Source organism: Tiliqua scincoides, chromosome 3, assembly GCF_035046505.1.
Source record: "Tiliqua scincoides isolate rTilSci1 chromosome 3, rTilSci1.hap2, whole genome shotgun sequence".
Lineage (NCBI taxonomy): Eukaryota > Metazoa > Chordata > Lepidosauria > Squamata > Scincidae > Tiliqua > Tiliqua scincoides.
In genome coordinates, this window is record NC_089823.1 from 50521310 (window position 1) to 50548487 (window position 27178).

At 41.6% G+C, this 27178-nt stretch overlaps 1 protein-coding gene across 4 annotated transcripts in view; it reads left to right on the forward strand.

Annotated features, from left to right (window-relative positions):
- ROBO1 (roundabout guidance receptor 1) overlaps positions 1-27178 on the forward strand; it is a 699165-nt gene that overhangs the window by 459115 nt on the left and 212872 nt on the right. The gene's annotated exons all lie outside the window — the stretch shown is intronic.

Sequence of the window (27178 nt, forward strand, 5' to 3'; positions counted from 1 at the left end):
AGTTAAATTCTCAAAATGGCTAACACAACATGCCTCTTCTCAGGATACTAATAATGCCACTGCAACCCTATATATATTTACTTAGGAATAAGTTACAACATCCCATTGTGTTCAGTGGGCTTACTCCCAGGAAAGTGTTCCTAGGATTGCAGTCCAATTCTATTGGGCTCAGCCACCAGCAGAACACATATTAAAGTAGCACAAGTTAAACCCAATTGCATTCTGGTGTCTCTGCTGGGGTGTGTGTGTGAGCATGAATAGAATGCCAGATGAAGGGGAATTGAAGTGCGACGCAAGTATCTTGTGGTCTTGTGTGCTCCCTGAGGCTTCTGGTGGGCCACTGTAAGATACAGGAAGCTGGACTAGATGGGCCTTTGACCTGATCCAGGGAGCTGTTCTTAAGATCTTTTTATGTTCTTATGTATTCTTCTGGTGACAACTGCCTTGCAGCACTGTAAAAGGCACTCTGGCAGTGCTCAGAGTAGCAGGCTGCAGGAACACCTGCAAGAAGGCTGGAACCTTCCCATGTGTGTCAGAACCAGCAAAGGATCACCTGCCAAGGCAGGTAGGATGGTGGGAGAGGGCAGAACAGGGTGGGGAAGAGCGGAATGAGGCAGCAATGGGGGAAGGGACAGTGATGGGGCAGAGAAAGAGTAGATTGGGTACGGGAAGGTGATGGGGCCTGTGGGAGTGGTGCCGCCAAATCCTAGTCCCCGTCATGAACTTGATCTGTGGCACTGGTCCATGTGGACCTGCACCACTGAATTTGCAAACACAGGTCCAAGTAGACCTCTTCACGCTACATAGGTTTACCCCCAGGTAAGGTAACTGCCCCCCCAACAGGATGCAACTGTAGCCATTTTGGAGTTGCTGCATCAGTGGGGGGGATAGGATTGGGTTGTCCAAGTCATTGAAGTCAGTGGTATTAAAGGCATGACTAATGGGACCTGCATATTTGATGTAAATTATTTGTAATGTAAATAACATGCATAGTGCCAGTATGGATTGTAACAGTAGTGCGTGGTGGTGCTTTAACCACTTTCTTCCACTTTCTTGATTCAGAAATCTTCCATTGCTACTAATCCTGATCTGGGACCCTTGTATTTGTGGTGGAATAGTCAAATGCATGGACTCCACTTATTCAATGGGTATATCATCTGCTTTGGTCATAACTAAATTTAAAGGAAAAAAATGCCAGTTTTAAGTATCTTGTTGAGTGAAGCCCAGAGTAGCAATCAAAAAACCATGTGTTGCAGAATAGTCTGAGCTCATTCTGATCCCAGTGTTTTGAGGTTTCAGGTGATCTCTGAAATAGTCTGTTTACAATATAGTTTTCTGAAGCTGCTCTTACTGACATTTTTGCTCAAGAATTGCCAAGAGAGCCATAGTGCAGGGATAGTAGTAATATAATGTATTCTGAATGTAAATAGAAAGTGTATGTAGAATTCCATAGAGACAGGTTTAGTTTTATTCAGGTTTAACTGAAATGTGAATTAGGCACAGTGCACTTCTTCAAGCTAATTTCTAAATAGTGTTTGACTTGTCTGTACTTAATATGAAAGCAAGTTATGTGATCTGGAAACAGTTACTTTCTCGAGGTCAGGTAGCTGAGAGTGTTAACGTACTCTAGCATCTCAGCATATACATATCTTTTTTCCCTTACTTTTGTTTCCTACAGTAGTTTAAAAATGGATAATTATGGGTAATGGTTATGAAGTACCACTCTCTTTCTTGAAAGCATAATTCACAGTTTCTCCCCCTCTGTCTGAAAGGTATAGTTAAGTTTTCAACTTATTCTCTATTGTATTTGTACTAAAAGCTTTCCTGAAAACCGTCATGTGGGAATTGTTCTTGGAGCAAAATGGAAATGGTTTAACTGCTCTTGGAATCTACTACTATGGCTTTGTTTATTCACTCTCCTTATGACAAACGTGAAAGAAGACAGGCTAACTAAAATGAAGACAAAGGGTTGTCTCGTGGCACTTGATAGATGGGCACCAATTCATCTTCAGTCCTTTTGTGGAAAGAATTAAATTTTGTAATAGGTATCTACATGGGTAAGGGAACTGTCAAAACCAGGGGTGCTCACACTTTTTTGGCTCGAAAGCTACTTTGAAACCCAGCAAGGCCCGGAGATCTACCAGAGTTTTTTTTTACAATGTTCGCGCCATCATAACATATAACATTTATGTGTACAATGTATGTTGGTGTACCTTGAGCCCCACTGAGTTTAACAGGACTTACTCCTGAGTAGACATGCCTAGGATTAGGCTGTGAGGCTGCAATCCTAGCCACACTTACCTGGGAGTAAGCCCCATTGAGTACAATGGGCCTTACTCCCGGCGTTTCCTCCCAGAGGCACCTGAAGGGGGGGGGTCGGCACTCCGCAATCTACTCATTTTGCCTCGCGATCTACCAGTAGATCACAATCCACCTATTGAGCACCCCTGGTCAAAACAGATATCAAATAACCTTATAGTACTCTTCCCAAAAAGTGCTCACAAAGGTCTGTGAGGAAATATGTGGAGCTGGTGGGTGGGTTATAAGGAGATGAGCTTTGTGACTAAGTGACATATTAGGGCTGGGATACAAGGCCATTCATAGATTCAAGGAAGTTGCAAGGTGGTAGGAAAGCAGTGGAAGTCTGAAGCATGTCCTTAGGACATCTTCGGTTCACTGGTGTCTGGACTCTTGGGAAACCGTTCCTTCGACAAGGGGCTGCTCTGTGCAACAGTTACAATGGCACTAGCCTACTAGCAACCTTAAAAGGGAAAAGCTGCAGCTAAGTGGCAGAATGCATGCTTTGCACGAGGAGGTCCCAGGTTCAGTCCTTCACAGCTCTACTTTAGAACATTCTTGAGTTAGCAAGGCTGGAAAAGATCTGAGTCCTTGGAAAAGTGCTTTCAGTCCAAGTATCCTGTGCTAGACCTGATTCTATGTAAAGTAGCTTTGTGTGTTTATAAGACAAACTGAGATGCTCCCTTGGAAAAGGAATCACAGTAGTCCAGTGTTTCTCAAACTGTGGCTCAGGACCCACTTGGTGGGTCGTGACCTGATTCCCGGTGGGTCACTAAAAGCTAGGCGCAGTCATATTGGATGTTGGCAAATGAGCTGGGCGCCACCCTCTTGGAAGCTGGAAAGTGGCAAAGCTGGCTGTGGATGTTCAGAAATGGCAGCCGATGGCTTCAAAATAGCTGCAAGTTTTGCTGTGGATAGCTTTGAAATTGCTGCGGATTTTAAAAAATGGCTGCAGATCGATTCAAAATGGCCGCTGCAGATTGAGAAAATAGCTCCAAAATGGCTGGGGATAGGCAAGAATAGGGAATGAATGTCACAATGTGAGTAATTTTTACTTAATCCCTCTTATTTGTGCAAAGTCAGTGTTTCCCCAACTGTGGGTCCTGATTGTCAACAGGCAAGCTGATAGCAAACAAGGAAAATGTATTGAGCACCCTGTAAACCGAAATGGAGCCAAACAGATTCATTTACTCTTGAACAGGTGAACGTGCTTTGGCCTGGTGCAAAGGGCAGGCCAAGAGGAATGCAACATCACCAGAATGGTCCCGATTCGATGAACACAGGCCTCAAGAAGCACTCGAGAAGGAAGTCCCCTCTGTCTAAGATGACAAATATGTGGAGCTGTATGGAAAGTGAAACTAAGCTATGCAGTTGTGTTTATGCATGAGTAAGCAACCAGTCCTTGGCTCCTATTGAAGGCCAGGCAAAAGGGAATGCAAAACCACCAGAATGGTTTTGATCTAATGAACGTGGAGCTCAACAAAAGCTCCAGAAGGCAGCCCCCCCACCACAGTACAGGAAAAAGTATAAGAGGCTTGAGTTGGATGGGTTCTTTAATTTTTTTTTTAAGTCTTGTAAGGTTAGCTGGGTCCTGGTGGTGTGTAATTTTAAAAAGTGTGTGCCAGTGCTATAAGGTTTGGAAAAGATTGCTTTATTGGAAAGGGTTGTTGTCTTTTACAGGCTCCCCCCCCCCCCAGTGGAGCCTTATTTCTTCTCATAATGGGTTTTAATGCTTTTTAGAGGGATGCTTGTAATCTCAATCCAGCCCAAACAAAAAGCATAATAACTTAAATTGAATTGGGCACCGAGTAGGACTGAATTTTTTTTTTGGGGGGGGGGGTGTTGTTGAGGTTATTGCAGCACAGAGAGAATTCACTTGGTGGAACAGGGGTGGTTTCTCCATTTCTTTTTTTTCTTATTTGTTCATTTATTTGTTTAATTTTATTATTTATGTGTATTTATTTTAATTTATATAGGGTGCAATCCTAACCCACTTTCCAGCACCGACATAAGGGTAATGCAACTTCGAGGTAAGGGAGCAAACATTGCCGTACCTTGAGGAGGCCTGTGTGCCTGCCCCCCAACTGCAGGATGCAGCATTTGCCCCACTGGCATAGCTATGCCAGTGCTGGATAGTGGGTTAGGATTGCGCCCTTAATTACTTATAACCTACATATTTAGGATGAATGGCACAATTTCAGTGCTAGCCATGGGCAATTTCAGTGCTTGCTGCATTCTTAGGAAAGCTCTTCCTGCTTGATGATGTCACTTCTGGCCATGACCTCATTTCCAGGTTAATAGCATCACTTCCAGTGGGTCCCAGTCAGATTGTCATTCTAAAAAGTGGGTCCTGGTCTAAAAAGTTTGAGAAGCACTGTAGTAGTCAAAGTATAAAGGATGCAAAGCAGATAAAGATATGCACCAAATATTCAGCTACTGCTATCTAGTATTGATTTTATACAGTGATTTGTATACTATTCATACAGCTATCTAGTTTAATGTTGGTTTTTTGTCCCTTATCATTTTGGCATTTGATCTCACCAAAGATTTTTATAGGACTACGTATCACTGATCCCATCGTGCTACCCCCGTGCACTCTTCGCTTACCCTCAGCTCCAGATGTCACAAAACATTCCGTAGGGCAGTGGTTCTCACACATTTAGCACCGGGACCCACTTTTTAGAATGAGAATCAGTCAGGACCTACCGGAAGTGATGTCATGACCAGAAGTGACATCATCAAGCAGGAAAATTTTTAACAATCCTTGGTTGCAATCCTACCCACATTTACTATCGTTGTTAAAAGAATGTACATAGTAGCTTGTTAAAAGTACAGGTCTGTAACATTTCCACAAATGCAGTCGCATACCATGGTAGCATGAAGTCTGATATATTAAAAATAAAATATTGAAATGAATGGGGAACCACCTGAAATTGGCTCACGACCCACCTAGTGGGTCCCGACCCACAGTTTGAGAAACATTGCCATAGGGCACTCCAAGGCCAGCAGTAAGGCCGCAGCACCTGTACTGAGCAATGCCAGTGGTGCTGGGCCTCAGTGCTGAGAACTTGTGCTGTGGGAGCCCCAGATGGTAAGTTTTGCTGCTGGTCAGCAGCAAGGTGTTTTGAGGCTGGGGAGGGTGGAACTGGGCAGAGAGAGAGCAACCCTCTAGGGAGGATCAAACCTGGGAGGGGGGCGGAGATGGTCGCAGTGGCTGTCGCCAAATCCTGAACCCTCTCCCAAGCTGTGGAGCCCTACGCAGGTCTCCTTGGTTCTGCACCTGCTCAAGAGCAAGTGTGGATCCAAGTAGACCTATCCGGGCTGCCTTGGCTCAACACGGAGTAAAGGAAACCAAAGTTTCCTCTTCCTGAGGAGACCTCGGTCTGCTTCCCTGGCCCTAATGGGATACACTGGTGGCCATTTCGGTGCTGCTGGCTCCTTGAATGCTGGGGAAGCTTAGAACTGAGCCTCTTCTTCCAAGAGGTTTGTAAAGATTTGTCAATAAAAGACAAAACAGGAAAAAATATCTGCTGGCAATAGGCAGTGAGAAGAAACACATGAGATTATCAAGAAGGAAGATTTCTCAAAAAGGGCACAAATCAATGCCACATAGTCAATTGATCAAGAGCTGTATGTGTTTGGTCATCAGCTCTATAAATGCAGAGTCACCTAAGTGGTGTATTATTACTGGCAGAGTAAGCATCCATTGTTTGAAAAGAAAACTATGACCTCGTTTTACAGAAAAAGAGAAAACTGCTGAGCCCAGTCTGCAGGCCACTCTTTTCTTCTTCCTTGAAAGTCTTTTACTATTTAGAAAGAGAGGGTGTGTGTGTGTGTGTGTGTGTGTGTGTGTGTGTGTGTGTGAAAGAGAGAGAGTGAACACATAATAGCCTTTTGTTTTGTGAAGTCACTTGTAGCTGAAGGATATGATAACCACTATAGATGTATGGAGAAAAGAAAAAGGAGGCGGAAATAAAGGTTGATCAGTTAGATCTGATCTGAAGTGGCAGAGTATGTTTTTCAATAGTGAAATTGAGAGGAGTTTTCAAGATGAAAAATAGGATAACTTTGATCTTGTTAATATTGAGCTGTCAGCAAGCTGTCTTGAAATACATATCTAGGTTCAATCTGATATCAGCAGGGAAATGCTTTAATTTATTGAAAGTATGCATAGCTTTCCAAACTTAAGCATAGACCAGTAGCCCCTGCAAGGCACTGCTATTAGGTATAATTGCAGAGCACACTATCCATGTTTTAAAGAAGAGAGACAGTCCATCTAACAGCAGGGACCCTTCAAAGATGCTTGCTGGCTGGTAGTGACCGGGTGTGTGTGTGATGAATTCTAAGTACCAATATACTGCATTTTAGATGCTTTAATTTTTGCATGGTGGAATGCGTTTTAGCAGTATCAATTTGTAACGTTATAGCGCAAACTAGAATGTATATGTCCCGGGTAGATGGGACTCGTCAGCCTGGGAAGGCAGCTCATCTGAGAGAAGGAAAACTCTGATCCCAAACCTCCACTGCCTTGTGGCTACATCCAGTTATGGAAAAGGCTTCAGGAGTCAACCTTGAGGCAAAATCCGGAGCCGGAGTCCCTGAGGCAGTTCATGGCTGAACACAGTCACGTGCTGGCAACTCCTGCGACGCCGCTGGAACCAACCGTATTGGCCTCTGCCTTTCCATTGGACCATTTCAGCGACGTGGAGAGGGGGGATTTGCTGCATGGGTAACAGCCTATCCTCCATACCTGCTTTACCCAGGCTTCACACACTGGAGAGGACACTCTGTTCCAGAACCACCATTCAGAGCGTGATACCATAGTCTTCCGAGACTGAAGGATGCCAACAGAATGTATATACAGGTTCTGCCTATCTAGACACGGATTTTTTATACACGGATTTGACTCAACACGAATGGCCCCTGCAAAAGAGAAGGAATGTGCTGATCCCTGGAGAAGGGGAAAATGCACCCCTTTAAAATCAGTATAAAAAACTGAACAGCCCTTTAACAATAGCCTCCTTAATGAGACAGAGAGAGAGAGAGAGGGCAGCTGGCTGACAATCCATCAATCCTTCTCTCTCCAACAGCCCCTCCCTTCCCCCTGAGCACCTTTGCATTGGTGAAGGGAGGGGCAGAGTGAAGTGGTTGGAGGAGGACTGATTGATGGATTGTCCTCTTAATGACTCTTATCTTAGAGTCAAAAGGTCAGTATGAGCAAAGAAAATTTGTTTTTTAAATTGATTTGCTATAGTGCGTTTTTTTTTGCCATCCACAAAAGTGGATTTTTTGAGTGCTTGGAATGGAACCCACATGAATAATTAGTCTCAGCCTGTGCTTTAGGAAAAGTATATACTATAATCTGATACCTAGAAGGGTGGGTCTGCTCCAGCCACAGTTGATGTAATCCATGAGACTTCCTGACCTAGTATCCCTCCAGAGAAACACTGCAGTACTTAATTTGGTTAAGGTCTCATCAAACTATTTTTGAGATTTCACAATAAATCAAGAAAAGCTCATCAACCTTTTCCAATTATTTAGCAAAAGTAAACCTCAGGATTCTTTCCAAATGCCTCTTCTTATTCTGCTTTAATTGGATAATATATAAAGGAGCACACAAACATATTCTTTCTAGCTTCAAGTGACAACTTCCTAATCTTTATCAGTCTGATTTTTAATAAAAACTTCAATTAAAATACATGGACTAGCTTTTCAAGTACATATAGGTTGTTGTAGGAGTCTCTTTCCACTCTAAACTGTTAGTGGGTCAAAATGTTGCTTCCAAAGCCTGAGAAAGTCTTAATGTTCTGATCTATGCTGCTACCCTAGGGTACAATCACAAAGAATAATTTTCCCTGATGCAGGTAAAGTTGGTGCCAATTGGTGTCAAGTATACTATAATACAGCTTTTTTGGAACAGGTAACTGCATGTTGCTAAAACATAAAGTACTTACGGATAGGATAAATAGACCATTAAAAGACCACCAAAAGCAAGCCAAAACAGTTTTATGCTACATCTAGAAAATTGTCAGATACAACTTTGGCAAGGGAAAGACATTCCAAAGTTAGGCAGCCACTGAACATAGCTCCATAGTCATAATTTGATACCTAAATGGTAAACTAAGGCTGCAATCCAGTGTAAACGTATTTGTGAGTAAGTCCAATTTAACTCAGTGGGGGTTACTTCTGAATAGGCATGCAGAAGGTTAGAATCCTATATTCATCTACCTGAAAGTAAGGTTAATTTAACACAGTGGGATTTTTGTCTTTGTAGACATGCATAGGATTGAACTGGAAGAGCACAATATTAATTTGATTTGGGATGGAATCTAATATACTGAAGGGCTAGTGCATCATTTAAATGAATAAAAAAAATAGATGGGATGCTATCTCTCAGGCATGTTGTGTCCAATCAGATCATTTGATGCTCTTATATGTTCTCAATTAAGGAACATGACAGACAATGGAATACTGAATATTGTTGCCTCAATTGACACAAGCTTGTTGAAATGCAATCTGCAGAGTGCAAAAGTTGATAGTTTCTCATTTATCAAGGATAACTTCATGTGGAGTGCAGTACACTGTTGTTATTGTGAATGATAGTCACTAGGCTTGACTAATGAGAAGAGGCTATAAGACTTGTTTACTAGGCTGCATTGCCATTTCTGCTATGGTTCAGGTAAAAACAGGTCCATGAAAGTGTGGTCTTTTCCTTGTTCAGTGTGGCTGCAGCATCGGATACAGAAACACCTGCTGATATGACTGTCTGGATACTATTGTGTCTCAAGATGTTTTTTCCTGGAGATTGACACCTGGCACTGGCCATTGTTCTGCTAGCCAGCAGATTTTCAGTGGCTTTCAGGTGCTCCACACAACCGCTCAGAGCACCCATAGTTCTTTCCATTTTGTAGCAAGTTTTCCTAGAAATAGAAGAGTGGGTTAAAATTCTTCTCTTGGTTGATAATATAATTAAACTTTGCATATTTCTTTATAACCAACACAGTTCATTTTTCCCTCATTGGTCACTGTTCTCTGCTCACTGTTAATATATTTACAACCCAATCCTAACTTGCACTGGAACAGGCAGGCTGGCGGGCCTGTGCTATAACCAGTGGAAGTTTCAGGCAGCCAGAGACTTTTCCTCTTACCCCGGGGAGAGCACTGCAGTCCCAATGGGGCTACTCGGATCTGTACCACCTTGGGAGGTGATGTAAATCCGAGCAACCTGGGACTGTCCCGGGCTGCCTGGAAACAGGGTTAGGATCCAGCATAACTGCCGGAATCTGACCCCTCCTCCTGCTCCCCGCCTTCCATCATGAACAGGAAGATATTAGCTGATAGATGCTGGAATTTCTATTTTCCTTTTTGAAGTTCATTATACAGTATTATGTATAATGAAAAACTTTTAGATTTGCCTTCCAATGTGACCAGCTAGAAACTCTCAAAATCGAGTATTATAATATATATGTTAAAAATGGAGTCCACAGGATGAGATGGGCTAGTCTCCTCTCCATTTTAGGGTGCCTGTACCTACATAGTAGTTGTCAGCTCCTGTGAGTGAGATGCAACCAGATTGCCCTTGTGAGAGGAAATATTTTCAGAATGCCAGCAAACTGCAGTTTTTATTTAGAATCAAACACACAGTGCAGAAGACAGATTTTGTCAGTGAGGCTCTTCTGCAGCTCCACAGACACAAGCAGAGAGCACAAATAAATGACACATATATTAACAGCCTTTGCTTCGGGAGATATGACATAGCTTTCAACCTTGAGGTGGGCTCCTAATGCATAGAAGGAGAGTGATCCCCTCCCAGGTGTGTAAACCCTTAGCAGCCGCTCCCCGTCTTCTGCCTGCTGTTTTATTCTTCCCCATCCAGACTGGCAGCAGGGATGGTTGGTGGACAGACCAGGAGTCATCTGGCTGGGTACAGGCCAAGTTCCAGACTGGTACAAACTGGCTGCCTGTGCACTCTTCCAGAATCAATGGCTCTCCTTATCACTCTTTACTTTCTCTTTATCTCTCCTGAGCCCTTCATAGTGGAAATTCTATGGCTTCAGCTGCTAACATTGTCTAGTCTCCTCTGCCCCCTCCATACCTGATAAACTAATTTGCAAATGTTACAAAACTAGCAGGTCAGTGGTTTTTGAAAGAGCAAGCATGTAGAATCCCAAAATGGTAGAACTTGTAAGTGTGGTCCAAGCCTTCCCTGAGATATATATTATATTCTTAATTGCATGCCTAGTTTTATATTGTCCTACTCAGAAAGTAAGCACTAAAAGAATTCACCCTTTAATCTTTTTTTAATACCTGGACTTCAGATATTATTCAACAAAAAAACAAAATGTTGATTGCACACCCGGGCCGTCTGTAGAGGATTAGAAGCTGTGTGGCTGAAGTGAATGAACACTTTCTCTTTTTATGCCTTTCTAAGAAAATTGTTTGTTTTTGTTTCACTTGGTTGAAATCCATGTTACTGCACACCTGTCACTTTCAATATTATGTTGAGAATGGTGGGTTTGCACAGCTGTGACTGATACCCTAATTTGATTTGTAGAACTTTTAACTACTGTACTGGAGGTTTTTGAGTCAATTTTGCCTATCGAATATCAAGACTGATTTTACAAAGTTAGTGTGACAACACCATTTTGAATATTACAATAGCCTGAAAACTCAAGAATACATGCACAGTATTGCTTAATTAAGCAAACTAGTCTCTGGAGCTGGGCAAAGCAAAGAATATTATTCGGCTCACTTCGGTCTTTATAGACAATTGTGTTGTACTTGGCTATTGTGCTACTGTAATATCCAAAAAGTAACTTGAGCAGAAAAGATTCTAAAGCTTCTGATGTACCTGTTAAGTTTGTGAATTTCCCCTGCACAGGTTTTTATAGCAACAGTACAACAATGTTTCTTGAATGGTCTTGAGTTACACCCAATTTATATAAACAGACAGTGGCAGTAATTTAGGCCATTCATGTTAACTCCTCCACCATCACCAGAAAGTTGTGGTGGTATGGTGAACATTTCTGTATCTATGTTGCAGTTCTTGGGGGTAAACTCCATTGATCATAACGGGACTTACTTTTGGGTAGACATGCATAGGATTCTGCTGTTACCCACATTTATTGCCTTTGTACCTAACTTTTCCAATAGCATTAGTCTACTTTTACATGACTTCAGTTAAGTGTACTATCCTTCTCACTGTCACATCTATAACAAAGCATGATACTTTTTTTGGGGGGGGGTGACGTTTGGGGCCAGGCCCAGCACTTGCCCTCTATCTTGTATGGTCTCCCAACCCTGGGGAGCTGCCTGCTTTTTGCTTAGTAACAAGAGCTTGGACACAGCCCAAGAGCCCCAGGCACTGCTGATATTATAAGGATTGGATGCTTAGACTAGGCCCATCTTTGCCGCCACCCCCCCCCCGGCCCTGTCCATGCTTTATGTGCACCAATTATGCTGCACCTGCGGCACAACTCCTTTTCCCTAATTGAGAGGGCATCTCTCTCTCTCCTACATCAGCCTAATCATTGTCAACTGTGTATGGCCTGGTAAGATGGGGAGAAACCGGGCAACAGCCTGGGCACATCGATCATTGGCTGACAACCAGTATATTTTGGCCAGTTAGCACTGAAAACCCCTGATATAAACTTGCACTAATTTAGCTCAACTCAGTTTTGACATCTGCACACCACTACGCCACTCCATGAGCCCATTTAACCAGCACCTCTTAAGTCTTCTTTTGTATGCTTAGAAAATAAAGAATTCTAGCACCTTGACCCTGGCATGTTATTTTCTTCAATCCTTAAAAGAACCTCTCAGCCTGTGGCACAGGCTGTAGGCTGACCCAAGGCGGGGGGGGGGGGCAACTTTTCTTTGATTGTCTTCCTTAGACTTTCTAAGATAGTCGGAATTTTTTTAAAAAAAAATTAGTATAGTTTCTGAATGCATGATCAATGTACCAGTGTACATTATGCTTGCAAAGCATTTGGACTTTATGAACTGAATGGTCACAAATATATGAAATGTATACTACAGAAAGTGTCAGTGTCAATGTGAGTGCTAAACCAATGCCCATTCCTGTGGACTGTATGTATAACCTTTTTGAACTGGGTAGATGTCACATTATATCCACAGTGAGCAAGGTGTATTCCAAATATCTGCCAACCAGGATCTGGAGCGTCTGTGTCCGGTTCACCACCCGACACTGAGGCTGTTGATTCTACAGCATCCCAAGGGTTGCCATAGAATTGAGTAGCCCTATTTTGGGGCTACTTCCCTTACCCGGGGGAAAGGGATGAACGTTCCCTTACCCGAGGAGCTGCTGGCTGCCCGGTTGTGCTCAGGATGCCGCAGCAACCATTTTCATTGCCACAGCAGCACCACACTCTGGGCAGCTCAGGAATGGGCTGTAAATGTGGCATGTAGCAAAAGAAAATGTTGGGGAGTGAAAGTTAATGTGAATAATGCAACTTGCATACTAAGTGCAGGAAGACCAAGACCATGCCAGAAGAACTGAACTGTGAAATGACAGTAGTGTGGTGTTTATGTTTTACAATGTTGAAATCTATATGTGGTCATAGCTATTTTTTTTCTTAAATATTGACATTAAACACACTGTTGTTTTCTGCAGAGCTTTATCTTTTTGTCACTGTAGTTTTATTGATTGCAAATAAAACTCTTAAGATGTCTTGAAAATTACTTTGACCTTGAGAACCAGAGAGTTTTGTCAAGTTAGAAGATTTTGTTTCTAATTTTATCAGTAGGATAGTAGAGCTGGATAATGCCTGTCTTGCTTGCAGAAGTGCCGCTGCAGTCAGTGCACGTGATGAGGCTGCCACCACACATGGCTGGCGCCCATGTGAACAGGCTGGCAGAGCGTGTTCTCATCATCAGTGCCGGTAAGGTGGGGGTGGGCATCGGAAGGAACGGGACAGGGAGGGGAAGAAACAGAGGGTGTCTGGGTGGGGAGGGGGACAGGTTGAAGACAGAACAGGGGTGGGATGGGAGGGATGCAGCGGCAAGCACCAGGATCCTAACCCCTTTCCCTGTCCCTCTCCTTGGTTCTTTGCTGTCCCTCTCCTTGGTTCTTTGCTAGCAAAAAGATCTCCTTGGTGTAGATCTGAGAGACCCATTGAATCAGCAGACACCTCAAGGTAACAAAAGTTCTCTTACCTTGAGAAGACCTCTGGACCCCCCCCCCCCCATGCAATGCACACTGCATTGTTTAGTTAAGATTGAGCTGTTAAATATGACTAACTAAATCCTAGATTATGTGATCTTTCTAAAGATTAGGAAGTTGCAGAATGGCAAAGTATATGAAAGTGCTTAATTTCCCCCCACTTCAGATCTGTAAATGGCCTTATTTTCAGCAAAGCTCCTAAGCTTCCTTTATCAATCTCCCCACGTTTGCATGATAGTTTCCTTCAGAAATTTACACCAAGAATTCACCTGACAGCCTCTTACTGTTGAACTGTTAAGGTCCTTGATCAGACGGAGCAACATTAGTGCCTTGGATTGCACTAATGCCAGGCAATTCAAACATCTCGGTATTTTTATAATGCAGATGTATATGGAGAAAAAGGCAAAACCTGAATAAATGATTATGCTCTCCAGCAGGTTGAGTCAATTCCGTGGGTGCTGAAGGGCCTTGTCCTCCTTGAAAAAGGAGGTTCTACCATACCTTCTTTTGAAAGATGATTGCTGATTGCTACACTGCCTGCAGACCAACGGAGCACTTGATGGTAACTGGAAGTGGAAAATATTCCATTTTTATTTGTAAGATGTTGAAGAAACTTGGAACACAGTTCCCTGTGAACTGTGCATTTCTGATGGCAAAATAGGTGCATTTTCCTTTCTGTCTGTGGGACCACAGGGAGCCTTACTCCAAGCTTGTAGGCTGTCCCATTGTGAAACATTTGTTTGGATCTATTCGATATGTCTTGGTTGCGGTAAATGTCTATTTCCAACTCTTTACAGCTCTTGTATTAAAATTGATCCCTTATTTCCAGAGTCAGCTTGCCCTTTCAGTCAGCTGTGGATGAAATATCATCTGAAAACACATTCTCTTGCCTATGGAAACCATTTCAAAGATAAAAGCAAATGATTTCAGAACGATCAGACCTACTTCTCCATCTGTTCTTTCTGAGCAGATTGAAAAATCAAATTTAATTCTGGAACACCCTACTTTTTGTTGCATATGGTCAGTCTCAGTGCTAATTGTGAGGTGGAAAAATTGCAAAGATACAATCACTTTTTTGATATTTCATTGTGAAGCCTACGCTCAAACATGATTTTATCTTTTTAGCTCGTACTCACCACCCCTCCTTCATTCCTTTCCTTATTAATATAACCTGTTCTGCTCCTTTACTTGCCTCTCCTACAACTGTTTGCTCCTCTCTCCTTTGTACTGCAGGTCTTGACATAGCTGTATCTTCAGCAGATAAGCCTCTATAGGGGCCTCTTGCTGTCTCTTACTGTTCAGTAAGGGCAGAAATCTGAACAAAGCAATGTTAGATTACAATTATTTTCAGCTTTCCACATCCTACTTGTGTGTTGACAAAAGCCTACAAGCAAACTTAAAGTTTCTGGCTCATGAATTGTTCTCTGTACGTTGTCTTTATGCATTTGTTCAAGAATGGTTTCTCCCCTTTTATGCTTTTTTGCATAAATGTCAATTATAAAGGAATAATAAAGACTTGAGGCATTTGAAAATACTGAGTGGGGAGTCGCCTATAATGAAGCTCTAGAAGCAACTCCAGCCCGCCAATCAAGGAATAAACTTGACAGGTCTTCAAAAAGAGGTCACGTTCCATTTTTTCCAATTAAATAACATACTGTTGGATTGTAGTAAGCCAACCAGGAGCAGTGTTAAACAATATATTCTATAGAAACTCGCTATAATGAGTGTTAAGATGCTGTTTTTCCATTTTGTTATTGATTTTGTTTGGGGGTAAAAACCCTGAGGAAAAATAACGTCTTTTGCAATGAAATTATCCTCACACTGCTAATTTGTTCTAATGGCACAATTCTGCAGTCTTACTTTAAAAATGTGTTTACATTTGGTATGCTTGAGAAGGTTTTCTTTTTTAAAAAATTCTGAGAACAATGAATAAAAGTTTGTTTACTCTGGAAATGAATAAATAATTATTTCAAATCATATTTCAATCATAATTCAAAGATGAGTTATTAGGAGTGTATCATGAATAAAATATCAGTCACAGCAAATACTAGAATCCTATAATTGAAGTACTATAGTGCCTTGGAAAGGCTGTTTTATGGCAGATAAGCAGTTTGGAGCATCTATAAAATGAACAATGGTCTCCATCCAGTGAATTCACATGTGCACCCCATCTTTTGCATATACAATGGAATTCTCCTATTTAAAATAGCAGTTCTCAAGGAACTCACAGCCCTATTTTTAAACTTAAGGAAGCTTAAAAAGTAGTTTCTGAGGCATCATTATTAAATTTACATCATGTCCCTTGCTCTAAGGGGCTTAGGAGTACATGGTTTCCCTATTATAACCTCACAATAACCCTGGGAAGTAGATTTGAATGAGAGATAATGACTGACCAAGTTCACTTGGTAAGCTTCATGGGAATTCAAACTTTTTCTCTTCAGACCTAGTCCAACACTCTGTCTCACTGGCATGTGTTTGGGGTGGGGCTAAAAGAGTTCCGAAAAGTAAGAAAACATTCTGATATTCAGTATTACCATTCTGGTGATGCTCAGTTGTAATAGGGTATCATCTTCTATCTGTAAATGTCTTTAGTGCTAACTATTTTGATAGAAGAAGCTCTGCTTTCCTCATCTAGTAAGCATAAACTATGTCACTGTATTGGAAAGCATTGTAGAGCTTATCTCCCTTATTAAATGTTTCTGTTCAGTGGCAATCTTTCTCATTCTAAGCAATTATTGCTATTTTTGGATATTATCAGAAAACAAGCAGTCAACATCTTCTAGCTATGTTTTAAAACAGTCTAGAGACATGGCCATTATTTTCAGAAAGCGTGTTTTGGGAATCTCGTATCTTTTTACCATATGGGAACTTAAAAGCTTAACAGATGCGATCCTCGGAGAAATTATATTTTACTGTTTCAAATACAGTTTAGAGGACTATATTAATTTGAAAACACGCTAAAAGCTCGCACATGACAGAAGAAATATACCATAGATTTGTTTGCCCCAAGCTAAGAAGACATAAGGTAAGGAAGCAATTAATGTCTTTGTGGTAGAACATTTAAACTTGATGCCAACTGTGAGAAGGACTAAAATACATATTGATGATGTAAGCATGGCATAGCCCTTAGTAAAACCACTGTTGTAAACAACACTCTGATCTTTTAACAGCCATGCTGGTAGATAGCTTTGCAAAACCATCCATTGAAAATAGTGGCATGCCTGAATTAAAATTTCTCATAAAACTAGGAAAAGTATTTGTTTTGCTTTAAAAGATTTTGTTTACCAGTCATCAGTGGGGATATATAGTCTCTTTGAGCAGTGTTATAATTCTGCGATATTCTGATCCCCATCCTAAGTTACTTCAGTAGAGAAGCAAACAGTAGATATTTCCAATGATGCATACTGAGGACTGATATACGAATGTATTGTTTATGCTAATGCAGATGGCAAATGTGCACAGGCACTTGCATGCCCAGAGGAGACACAGCTTGTAAAGTAGTAACATAGATACCACCCATGTATCCTGCAAGCACACACGCAATACAGATCTGATCATAAAGTGCATTTATTTTTTCATGTATGCAGATGTTGCAAATTACTCCCTTTCCAACTTCTTCCAAAGCTCTCATCTCATCTAACTACTCTGTCCTGGTTTCCTATCACTGCTTTAGAATTCCATAACAGTTCACTCAACATCTATCACTCAGCCTCTTTACATTCCTCCTAGTTTGTTGTAATGAAGCTGTTCCTCTCTTGCTGTACTGTGCTATTGTCTTCCCTTTGTTACTGCCCTTCATAAGCAAGGAAAAGTTGGCGGGGAAGGGGGGTGAGAAGAATTCTGTAACTGCTGAGCAGCTGGAGTTATCAGCTCAGGAAGCATAAGTGAACTGTCCGTTCCTTCTTATCAAGAGATTCTGGTTCTGTACTGTGTCTCCACTCCATGCTCCACTTCCTTTTTCAGTGACAAGGATAAAGAATAATGGAATATGCTGTGCAGAATGGGGGGAGATTAAATGTATTTGAATTGAAAGAGACCCTCTCTTATTGATGTCTATATGCACATGAAAATACACAATCTAAAATTGCTTAGACATTTCTTTAAAGCCAGCCAGAAACCTAAATGATGAAAAAAGAGGTTGAAAGACTAAAGGTAAGCATTAAACAGATAATATTTTTTGTATGAAAATATGTTACATTTGCAGCAGATGTTGATTAATCTCTAGGCAAAGAGTTCAGAGCCCAATCCTGTGCTCTTTAGCACCAGTGGTACAAGCGTACCGCTGGTGCTGGGTGTCATAAATGTGCCATTAAGCATGTTTACAGCCCCCTCTGTGTAGGGACCACTAGTGCCAGCCAGCACCAGTTGGTACTGAGCCCACTCTGGACAGTCACCACCCGGAGCAAGGGAAGAGCTCTGGGCAGTGGTAAGGTTTGTCAGAGCAGGAGGAGCCTTTCTGGAGTGGGGAGAGGGCAGGGTGGGGGGAAGAACCAGGGCAGGAGGTGGGTGGAATCCAGTGCTCCATGTTGGACTGAAAAGCCTGACATGGAGCTTCTCCAGTCTGCACTGGCAAAATAGCTGATGGAGACTGGAGGATACTAATTGGGAGGCCTGCACCCTTACCTGGGGGAAGGGGAGAAATGTCCCTTCCCTCGAGAAGACTCCGTCAGCTGCTGTGGCGCCCATAGGATATAACAGTAGCCGGTTTGGCGCTGCTGCTCCTCTGGGTGCTGGACGGCTTAGGATTGGGCTGTAAATGTGTTAAAATGGTACTATAACTCAAAGAACAGTGTTAAGCAAGTGAATACATTTTTTGCAGCTGAATTCCTTTGGAACAGAAGAATGCTTAATAGAACATTCTGTTTACTTTGAGCCCAGTTGATTCACATTGTATAATTATGTCGTTCAAATATGTCCTTGCTTGTTCTTTGATTGTTGTACTTTAAATATGCACTTAGCATTTTTTTTTCCTTTTGGCAAACAGTTAAGGTGCAAGTCATTTTTGGCTCCGGGAAGTAACAAAATTATCATCCAATGCAAACAGAGTTCATGAGAAGGTAAACTACTTACTGTCTCACATTGTGAGATGTGTTTGCTTATTCAGGCAGCTTTTGAATGAAATGGATTTGTTAACAATGCCAGTTTGAAAAGATTTCATTTAGCATTTTTGTTTGTTTCACTCAGGTTTCTTTTATACATTCACAATATTCATTCAAGGAATGGATGACATGGGAAATCTGGTTACTGAACATTGTTAACATTTCAGTTGTGTCAAGCAGAGTCAAGTGAAGCATTGCCTAATGTTTGGCTTCTGTGACAATAAACACAAGGCCAAGGATATAATGCTAAGTTCTTCCTATTCATTTTCAACTACGTTCTGTCTTTAAATAGTTGATAATGTCCCAGTTATTGTTTGCTAACATTGCTCAGTGAATCCTTCCAGTGTGATTATATGCTTGTTGGATAGAATACCCCATTATCCAAAATCTCCTTTGTTTTTTGTTATCTTTCTATGAGAAATGTCACATGTGGGCCACGTGGACTAAATTGAACTTCAGTTAGCAGTCTGTTGGATCAAATAGTATAAAGAAATAAGTAATTATCAATGGTGTATTACTTCAATGGAATTTTGAATATTGTTATGTAACAACAAGCCTGTAGGTAATAGTAACTGACTGACTTGCTTTCCTGCAATGTGTGTGGTATTATACATTACTGAATAGTTTATGGAAAAATTGTATAATACACACAGTTCATTGGAATTTGAATAGGATTGAGTAAGATAGTGGGAGAGAGATGAACAAGTCATAGATATAAGTGGATACATTTGACAAAAAAAGCAGTAGAAGCATATTCTTTGGATATGCAAAATAAACCTCTTGGCCTTCTTATGTAACTTGATAGATGAAGACAATTGCTTAACCCATGTGTACTGTCATTAGTGTGGTGTTATGTCCAGGTTACATATCTATCCCATATCCATACTAAGTAACCAACAACAGTTGTGTTCTTTTTTTAAAGCTACCTTTTATATTAAGGATTTGAGACAACCAAAATATGTTTTGAGCACAATGTGATTACCAACAAAATCTGGAAGGAAAACCACTAATTGTATTTAAAAAGAGCTAGAAATGGGATGCATAAGGGATTGTCTCTTTTAATGTATGCCACTACCAGTAACATTCTGGCCATACCTAGCTCTAGAATGCCCTACCCAGGAGATTGGAGTACTGAATATGGCTCCCTCTCTTGTGGCCTTTGTCTGCTAGATGGTTTATCTGTGTATCACTTTGTTTTGACAAACTTCCACTTGCTATTCTGTTATTGTTAAAGGCTCTCTCTCTCTCTCTGTGAGGGTGGGTTCTTCTGTTTTTAATTGGCGTTGTCTAAACCCTCTTGAGTGCTTCTGTTTGGAGGCAGAAAGGCAAGATATGAATAAATGGCCTAGTTAGTAAATAACAGCCCAGTCCTGAGCTGCCTGGTGCCCAGGTCAGCAGCAGTGCCAAAAATGGCTGCTATTGCATCCTGAGTGCAACCTGTGTAGCACTGGCGGCTCCTCAGGAGAAGGAGACTTTTGTCCCTTTCCCCCAGGTAAGGCGAGTAGCACCACAATGGAGCTACTCAATTCTATGGCGACTCAAGGGTCAGCATAGAATTATGAGCCTCTGTGTTGGGCTGGCGACCCAGAATAGAGGCTCAGGATCCAGTGGAGTGAAGCTCCAACAGTCCCGCCTCCCTTCCACCCTACTCCCTCCCCCCCGGCATGCCTCCTCCTGCCTCCCCCCATGTCTCCACCCATGTTTCTGCCGTCTGGTGGTCTTCGCAACCACAGAGCAGTGGAGGTCCACTGGCGCTAGCCCAGTGCCAGCCAGTGCTGAGCTAGCACCAGCGCTGGACTGGTGCTGAGGGCCGCAGATGTGCCTTACGGCACGTTTGCGACAATGCATGCAGGCACTAAGCCGGCACACACTGTATAGGATTGGGCCCTAAGTCATTTATTGTATAGAATCAGAAAGCATAGTAGACCGTTTCTTAGCCATTAGTAAGCCAATACTGTTAGTTTGAAACTAATGCTAGTGATCTTGCCAAAACTTTTAACTACCAACTCAGAGTTTATCCTCTGAGTTAAAATAAAAGACTACTTGCCAGAAGTTATGAGTGTTGCGTATCACTTTCTTTTGACAAACTTCCACTTGCTATTCTGTTGTTAATGGCTATATTCCTTCTAGACTCCACCTCCCCAACTGCAGTATGGGAATATTGACGTACCATATTAGGTTGCTGTAAGGATTTACACCAGTATAATGTATGTGAAGTGCTCCGTACATTCAGAAAACGCTATATAAATATTTAAGTACTGTTTTAACTAAAGCAAGTAGGGGAGCAAAAATTGCCCCAAATTTATTTATTGGAACAGCAGTAATAGTTTTTGGGGGAGCTTAATTTCCAGTTGTTACAGAGTTGCAATTTTTTTATTATTTTGTAACTAGTATTAAAAAAGGCAAATTCGATTGACTTAGATTCATTGCATTCTTGCATGTCATAGAGTAGAACACTTACTGTGACCTATTGCACAACTTCCCTTTAGAATTGTGCTCTCTTCATCTCTAGTAAGACTACCAGATACCATAGTTAAGCTGTCAGGAAGTCATTGGCAGACTACTTAAGCAAATCACATTGTTTTAAATTGGTATGGTCATGAGAGTGTCAGAAATCCTTTGAATATTTGCAGGCTTCCTGTTCACACTGACTAGGGTGCATTTTACTTTTTTCCCTGTCTGCCTGTCTGTCTGCCTGTCTGAAATTTATGGAAAGGTTTAGAGTATTCAGATTTCTTCAAACATTTCTTTGAAGAAGTGACAGAAGAATGCCCATTCATATTCTTCTGCAAACTGTCATAATTCTAGTTTCTGAAGGAAGCACCAGTGTTGTATTCAGGGGCAGTTGATTAACTGTGTATTGACTATCCCCTTAAGGACCATTCAGTCTCCAGAGTCCCCCATCCCGCTTTTCCTTTAGGCAAGGAGAAACTGTGCTGGAGACCTGTATTAAAAACTATGCCAGACACCTACATACTATAGCCATGCTAATAAGCCTATTTAGTTACTAACTGTCAGTAGCTTGTATTCCAATTTCCTCTTTTGTGAGTAGAAGGTACTCGAAGAAGGGTGCCGTTTTCACCAGTCAACTCTTAAACTCCGTGTGCCGCACAGAATTCTGTTCCAGAGGGCCCCCAATCACTGGCACAGATTATTGGCAGGTGCAGAGGACTGCTGTGCTGAGAAAGCACTGGAAAGTTTGCTTCCACAGGCTTCCTTACAATTTAATGTATGGAATCTGAATTCAGTAGTCAGTATTCAACACATCTACAACTCTTTGATACCCACCATAGAGAGTTTCCGTCAACCTGTCATTTGTTCCTTGAGGCTGTGCTCTGAAGTAAAAACTGCCGGCTATCTGTTTGTAATTTCTGGTGGGTATTTAGGAATATAAAGTTCAGACCTGTTAAAGAGTGCATAGTTGAAAGCATTTGTGCATGTTTTGGAGGAACAGGAGTCATAAAATAAGAAACTAATTATAAAATACATAGTGATCAAGATGGATTTAAAGGTATATAGGTTTGACTGAAATTAATGATAGTCCAGTTTGCTATAATAACAGCTTGCAGTTGTGTTTATTTGGAAAGTAGTGGAGAAGTCATTGGTCATGGCTGGCCAGTAATGAACTCCCAGTACCGAGAAAGTGCAAGCAGTTCATTTGTCAGGTTTTTGTAAGCAGCAACTGTAACCAGCTTTAGTGGAAAATTGAATAAAAATAAATAAAACAAAAGGTTAAGAACTTATAAGATTTTAATGCTCTTTCAACTTAGTACTTGAATCCAAAAATCCACAGGAAATTTACAGTAATTGTAATATCAGAATAGCTTAGCTTACAGGGCGGTAAGCATAATATCAGAGTGGCTTATATATAACATCCTTTTATTTCTTTGTTTTCTAATCATGTATGTTTTACTGATCGTAATTTAAATGGATAGTACAAAACTTAAATATGAAGTACTGCTTCATAAAGAAAATTAAGACTGCAGGCAAAACTAGAATATTAGCATGCAGGTTAATTGTAACCTGCATTGCCAATTGAATTCATTTCAGGATGGTGAAATAATATATTAATAAACCAACTTTTTAGCCATACTTAGAGCATACTAAAATACTTACCTTTGGTGTAAAAGATCCATAATTTTAAATGAGATCCTTTAAACGACTTCAGGGTTGGTTGCAAATTGATAGGAAAAACATTAATGTGCTCCATGTCTACTAGAAGTTGTGTTTCATTTGCCAGACCCTTTTCACCAAATGAAAATACTCCAGCAATTTGCAGAAGGACCTTTCAGATAAATACCCTGCAGACTGAAGGCATTTACTATTGTATTGTACTTCATATCTAACATTTGGGAATTAATTATGGCTTTATAATATATTGCTCCTATTTCTTTGGCAAAACCGTCTGACACATCATTTTTGTACTTTTATGCATTGCATATAGTGTACTTCAGTTATCAGATTTTTTTTAAAAAAAGATATATTATGTTTGATGCCAGCAGTTTATGATTACAAGTTCTAAAAACTTGTAACTTTGGGCAAGTGAAACAATTGTAAGAGCTCAGTTCATTTCTTCAGGGGCTCTCATAAAGTACTGCTATTCTAGTACATTACAAGTGTCTGCCGCTTACCAATGGTTCGCTTAATGACGAACTGCATATATGACGGTCGTCATAGCACATTAAAGATGCTCTGAATGAGACAATCGCATCTCCCATAACCTGCAGCAGTGTATCTGTTTACACAACAGAGAGGCTCTTAATGCAAAGAAGAGGCAATCTATCTCCAGTAGCCTGTTCAGCCAGCTAGTGTCTAGCAGGGATTGTCTGTTTACACAACAAAGACACTAGATTGGACTGAATGTTCACTGAATGGCTTAAGGCGCAATCCTAACCCCTTATGTCAGTGCTTTCCAGTACTGGCATAAGGGCAATACAGCTCTGAGGTAAGGGAACAAACTTTCCCTTACTTTGAGGAGGCCTCCGTGAGTGACACCCAACTGCAGGATGCAGCACACGGCCCATTGGCTGGAAAGTGCTGGAAATTGGCCATTGGCCCAGTGCTGGAAAGCACTGACTTAAGGGGTTAGGATTGTGCCCCTAACTGCATAACAATGGGGATTAGAGAATGTATCCCTGTAATTAAGTGGTGCATACCTGTATTTTAAAAATTAAAAAAATGGACCCAAAAATGGACATTATTATAAATTGTGCAGTGGAAGAAACTTGATCAGGAATGATTTATTGGAATCTTTTACTCCCTTTAATTGCAGTAATTTTTAATTACAGTTACTTTATCCTGTTTGCATAGGCAAACTGCTATTTTGATAACAGTATGAGTTCTGACTTTGGCACTTAACTATTCTTGCAATATACCTTGTGTGTAGTAAACCTGATTTTGTGCTGAAATGACTGTAGTTCAGTGCATTGGATTGTGCTGCATATATTTTATCTACTTAGTGTTATATTTTATCTACTTATCTATTTAGTGTCAATTCTGAATATTGGGATTCATAGAGCAGGAACCTCAAACTGTGGCACATGGTGCACCAAGAAAAGCTCCATGGTGTGGTGGTGGCAATTCCACCCTGCCACCTTAACCATTCCATCCTGCCACCTCCTGTTTTCAATGCTCTGGGGAACTGCTTCTGCTGCCAATCACCCCAGAAGGCTCTGCATCCTGATTTCTTGGGGGAAGTGGCTATCCAGCATGAGTTTCTACAAAGATTGGCATGAAGATGGGAGGCAACAGGGCAGAACGATAAGGCTTGCTATCGCCGTGTCCGTGCCAGGTCTCCGTGTGCTGGATTCGACCCATAGGCAGTAGTTTGGAGGCCCCTGGTCTAGAGAAAGCAGTATGAAGTTTCCAAACTGAACTAATTTTATAATCAATTGATTTTTATTTATAAATTATTTGATTAAATTTAAAGTGTCAGTCCTGGTGATTGGGATGCACAGAGCCACTCAGTTGAGTTTTCATGCTTAGAAGGCTCTGGGTTTTGCATTTCAAAGTGCAGTGTCTGGTGACATATGGCAAACATTTTCTTGAAACCAAAGTTGTCAAACACAGACTTTGTATTAATACAACACTCAGATATCCCAAAGGGGGGAGGGGAATACATTCCTACCATCAGGATGCAGAGATTTTTGGATCTATCCCTGTGCGTATGTTTTAAACAACTTGTTTTTTCGTCTTTTGTTTTTGTATAGTTAAATTTATCATGCAGACATGTATATACATACATGTGCTCACATAAAGAGTAATTTGCATAGAATTGTTATGTATCTGTTAACATTAAAAATAGGTCTTTCTCTTTACCAACTTGGTTACTTGTTGCAGTGAGACTGCATTGTGAAGAGCTGCTAGGTAGCTCCACAATTAGCTACTGCTTCCTTACATCAAGTCTGAAAACCTTTATTGGCATTAAAAGAAACAGTCAATGACACAAAACAGTAAAACAAAGCCAGCGAATGACTGTATACCAAGAAAAAAAAACACAACAGGGAAATAAGAAAACAGGCAGAGAATGAAGAAACTATATAAAATCAGGAGGGGAATTTTAACTTAGAAACAGTGGAAACTGCTTCCTTACATTGTACTGAGTGACAAGCATCTCAATTTTCTGACTTGCCTTCCTGCAGCTGATAACAGTAAAAGAAGGAAAAGTAGCCACTTTCAGAGAAATGTCTGTGTAGAGCCAAGCAGAAGAAACTAGGACATTTCCGCTGCTATTTTTATTTCTCATTTTCAGCAAGGAAGAGCAGCTACTTCTTATAGAGGAAAAGGATTGAAAACCAGCAGTATGTATCAATTTCCTTCTTGGCTCTGTAAAGAGCCTTTATTATGAGGATTAGGGCCAAACTAGTTGAAAACCATGTTGGAATCCTGTTTGGGACTTCTTAGAGCTCTTTTCTGCATGGAAAGCAATCATGGAAGTCTGGATCATGGGAATGGCATGATGGGATTAATAGTTTTTCCTAGCCCATTCGTCCACACTGAAAGTCCCCCTTCCCACGCTGTTGGCAGCAAATAGTTTCAGGAATACAGTGTCCTTCAAAGGTATTTTCTGTGAGAAACTGGGGGGGGGAGACTGGTGGGGGGAAATTCTCTTTTCTGGCAAGTTGCAAGCCCAAAATGGATCAACTACTCCAGGTGCTTATTCGAAGATGAAAATATGGAGAGTCCCAAGCATAGAATTCTAACCTACTTTTCATGCATTATGTAGCAATATTCCCTCCAAAAGGTCCATGCTACTGTGCAGACCCCTTCACCTGCTGTACAGCAGTTCCTCAGCATTTCCAGACACATGACAATGACATTGCTGGACACACTTTGGTGGACTTCGAGCTGTGCACCTTATAAGAAACAGTGACTCTGAGTGGATGTCAGTAGCTCTTAATGTGGCAGGTGTACAGGACAGTTAGAAGCCTGCCTGGGTGCTCTCTAACTTCATCTTTCTGTCACAGAAAGATGAAGTCAGTTACAGTTGGAACTGGAGGCCATAGCAGGAGGTATTGTATGGTGGCAATGGTGTGATTCAGTCAGGGGCAGATCCATTGTTTGTTTTTTGGGGGTGTGTGTGCCATGAACACTACCTTAACTTCAGAGCCCAGATCAACCAGGCAGGTAGACCTGGGCTCCCAGTTGAACTTTGGCCTCCATGGCCTACGTTTGCTGGGCAGGTAGACCTGGGCTCCTGCGCAGACCTACCTGCCAGGTCGACATGGACTCCCATTCTGACTCTGCCCTCTGGAACCGCCTCTTCCAGGCAGGTAGACCTGGTCTACCTGTTGAACTTTGGCCACTGTGGCCAAAGTTTGCTGGGTAGGTAGATCTGGGCTTCCGCCCAGACTTGGCACCCAGATCTACCTGCTGGGCTCCTATTCCGTGTCTTCTGGAGCCACCTCTTCCAGGTGGGTAGACCTGGACTCCTGGCCATGCTTGGGCTGCTTCCTATCTTGGCAGGTACCCTTTCCTGCTGGCACAACAGTTTGGGGGGCACGCACCCATGGTCCCCCTTGGGTCCACCCCTGGGTTCAGTAGATGTTATTATCTTCATTAGACACAACAAGCTAGCTAGCTTCTGGTGGTCACTCTGTGCATAGAAAGTGAGCTTGCCAATTAACAGTTTGGCTACTTACATTTTTGTAACATGCATGATCGCTTTAGCCCACCCGTCATCATTTTACACTGGTTATTTCACATGCTCTTATTGTAACAAATTGTGCTGTGAAATAGAGCTTAGAGAGGATTTCAGATTTGGGCTGAATAGTGTGGTTCTTTAACCTGTTGTGTCGATCTTCAATGTTAGTCCAGGTGCCTCCATAGCCCAGTGTGGCTGCGCTTTTTTCCCTGTGATACTGAACTCTAGAAGCACCTGTCAAAGTGGAGAGGATGTTCACCATGGCCAAGATAGTGAGGAGATTTGTAGTCTCCTGTGGCAGCAATGGACTGCTACCAAAATGCAGAAAAACAGACCCTGTAATAACTTGACTTTGGAAGAGCAGTTGGTTGATTATCACAAATAACATGTCTGGCTCTCTGCATGACCTGCTTTTGAAATCTGCCTCTAGTGAGCACGTTGTAATGCAAGTTTAGA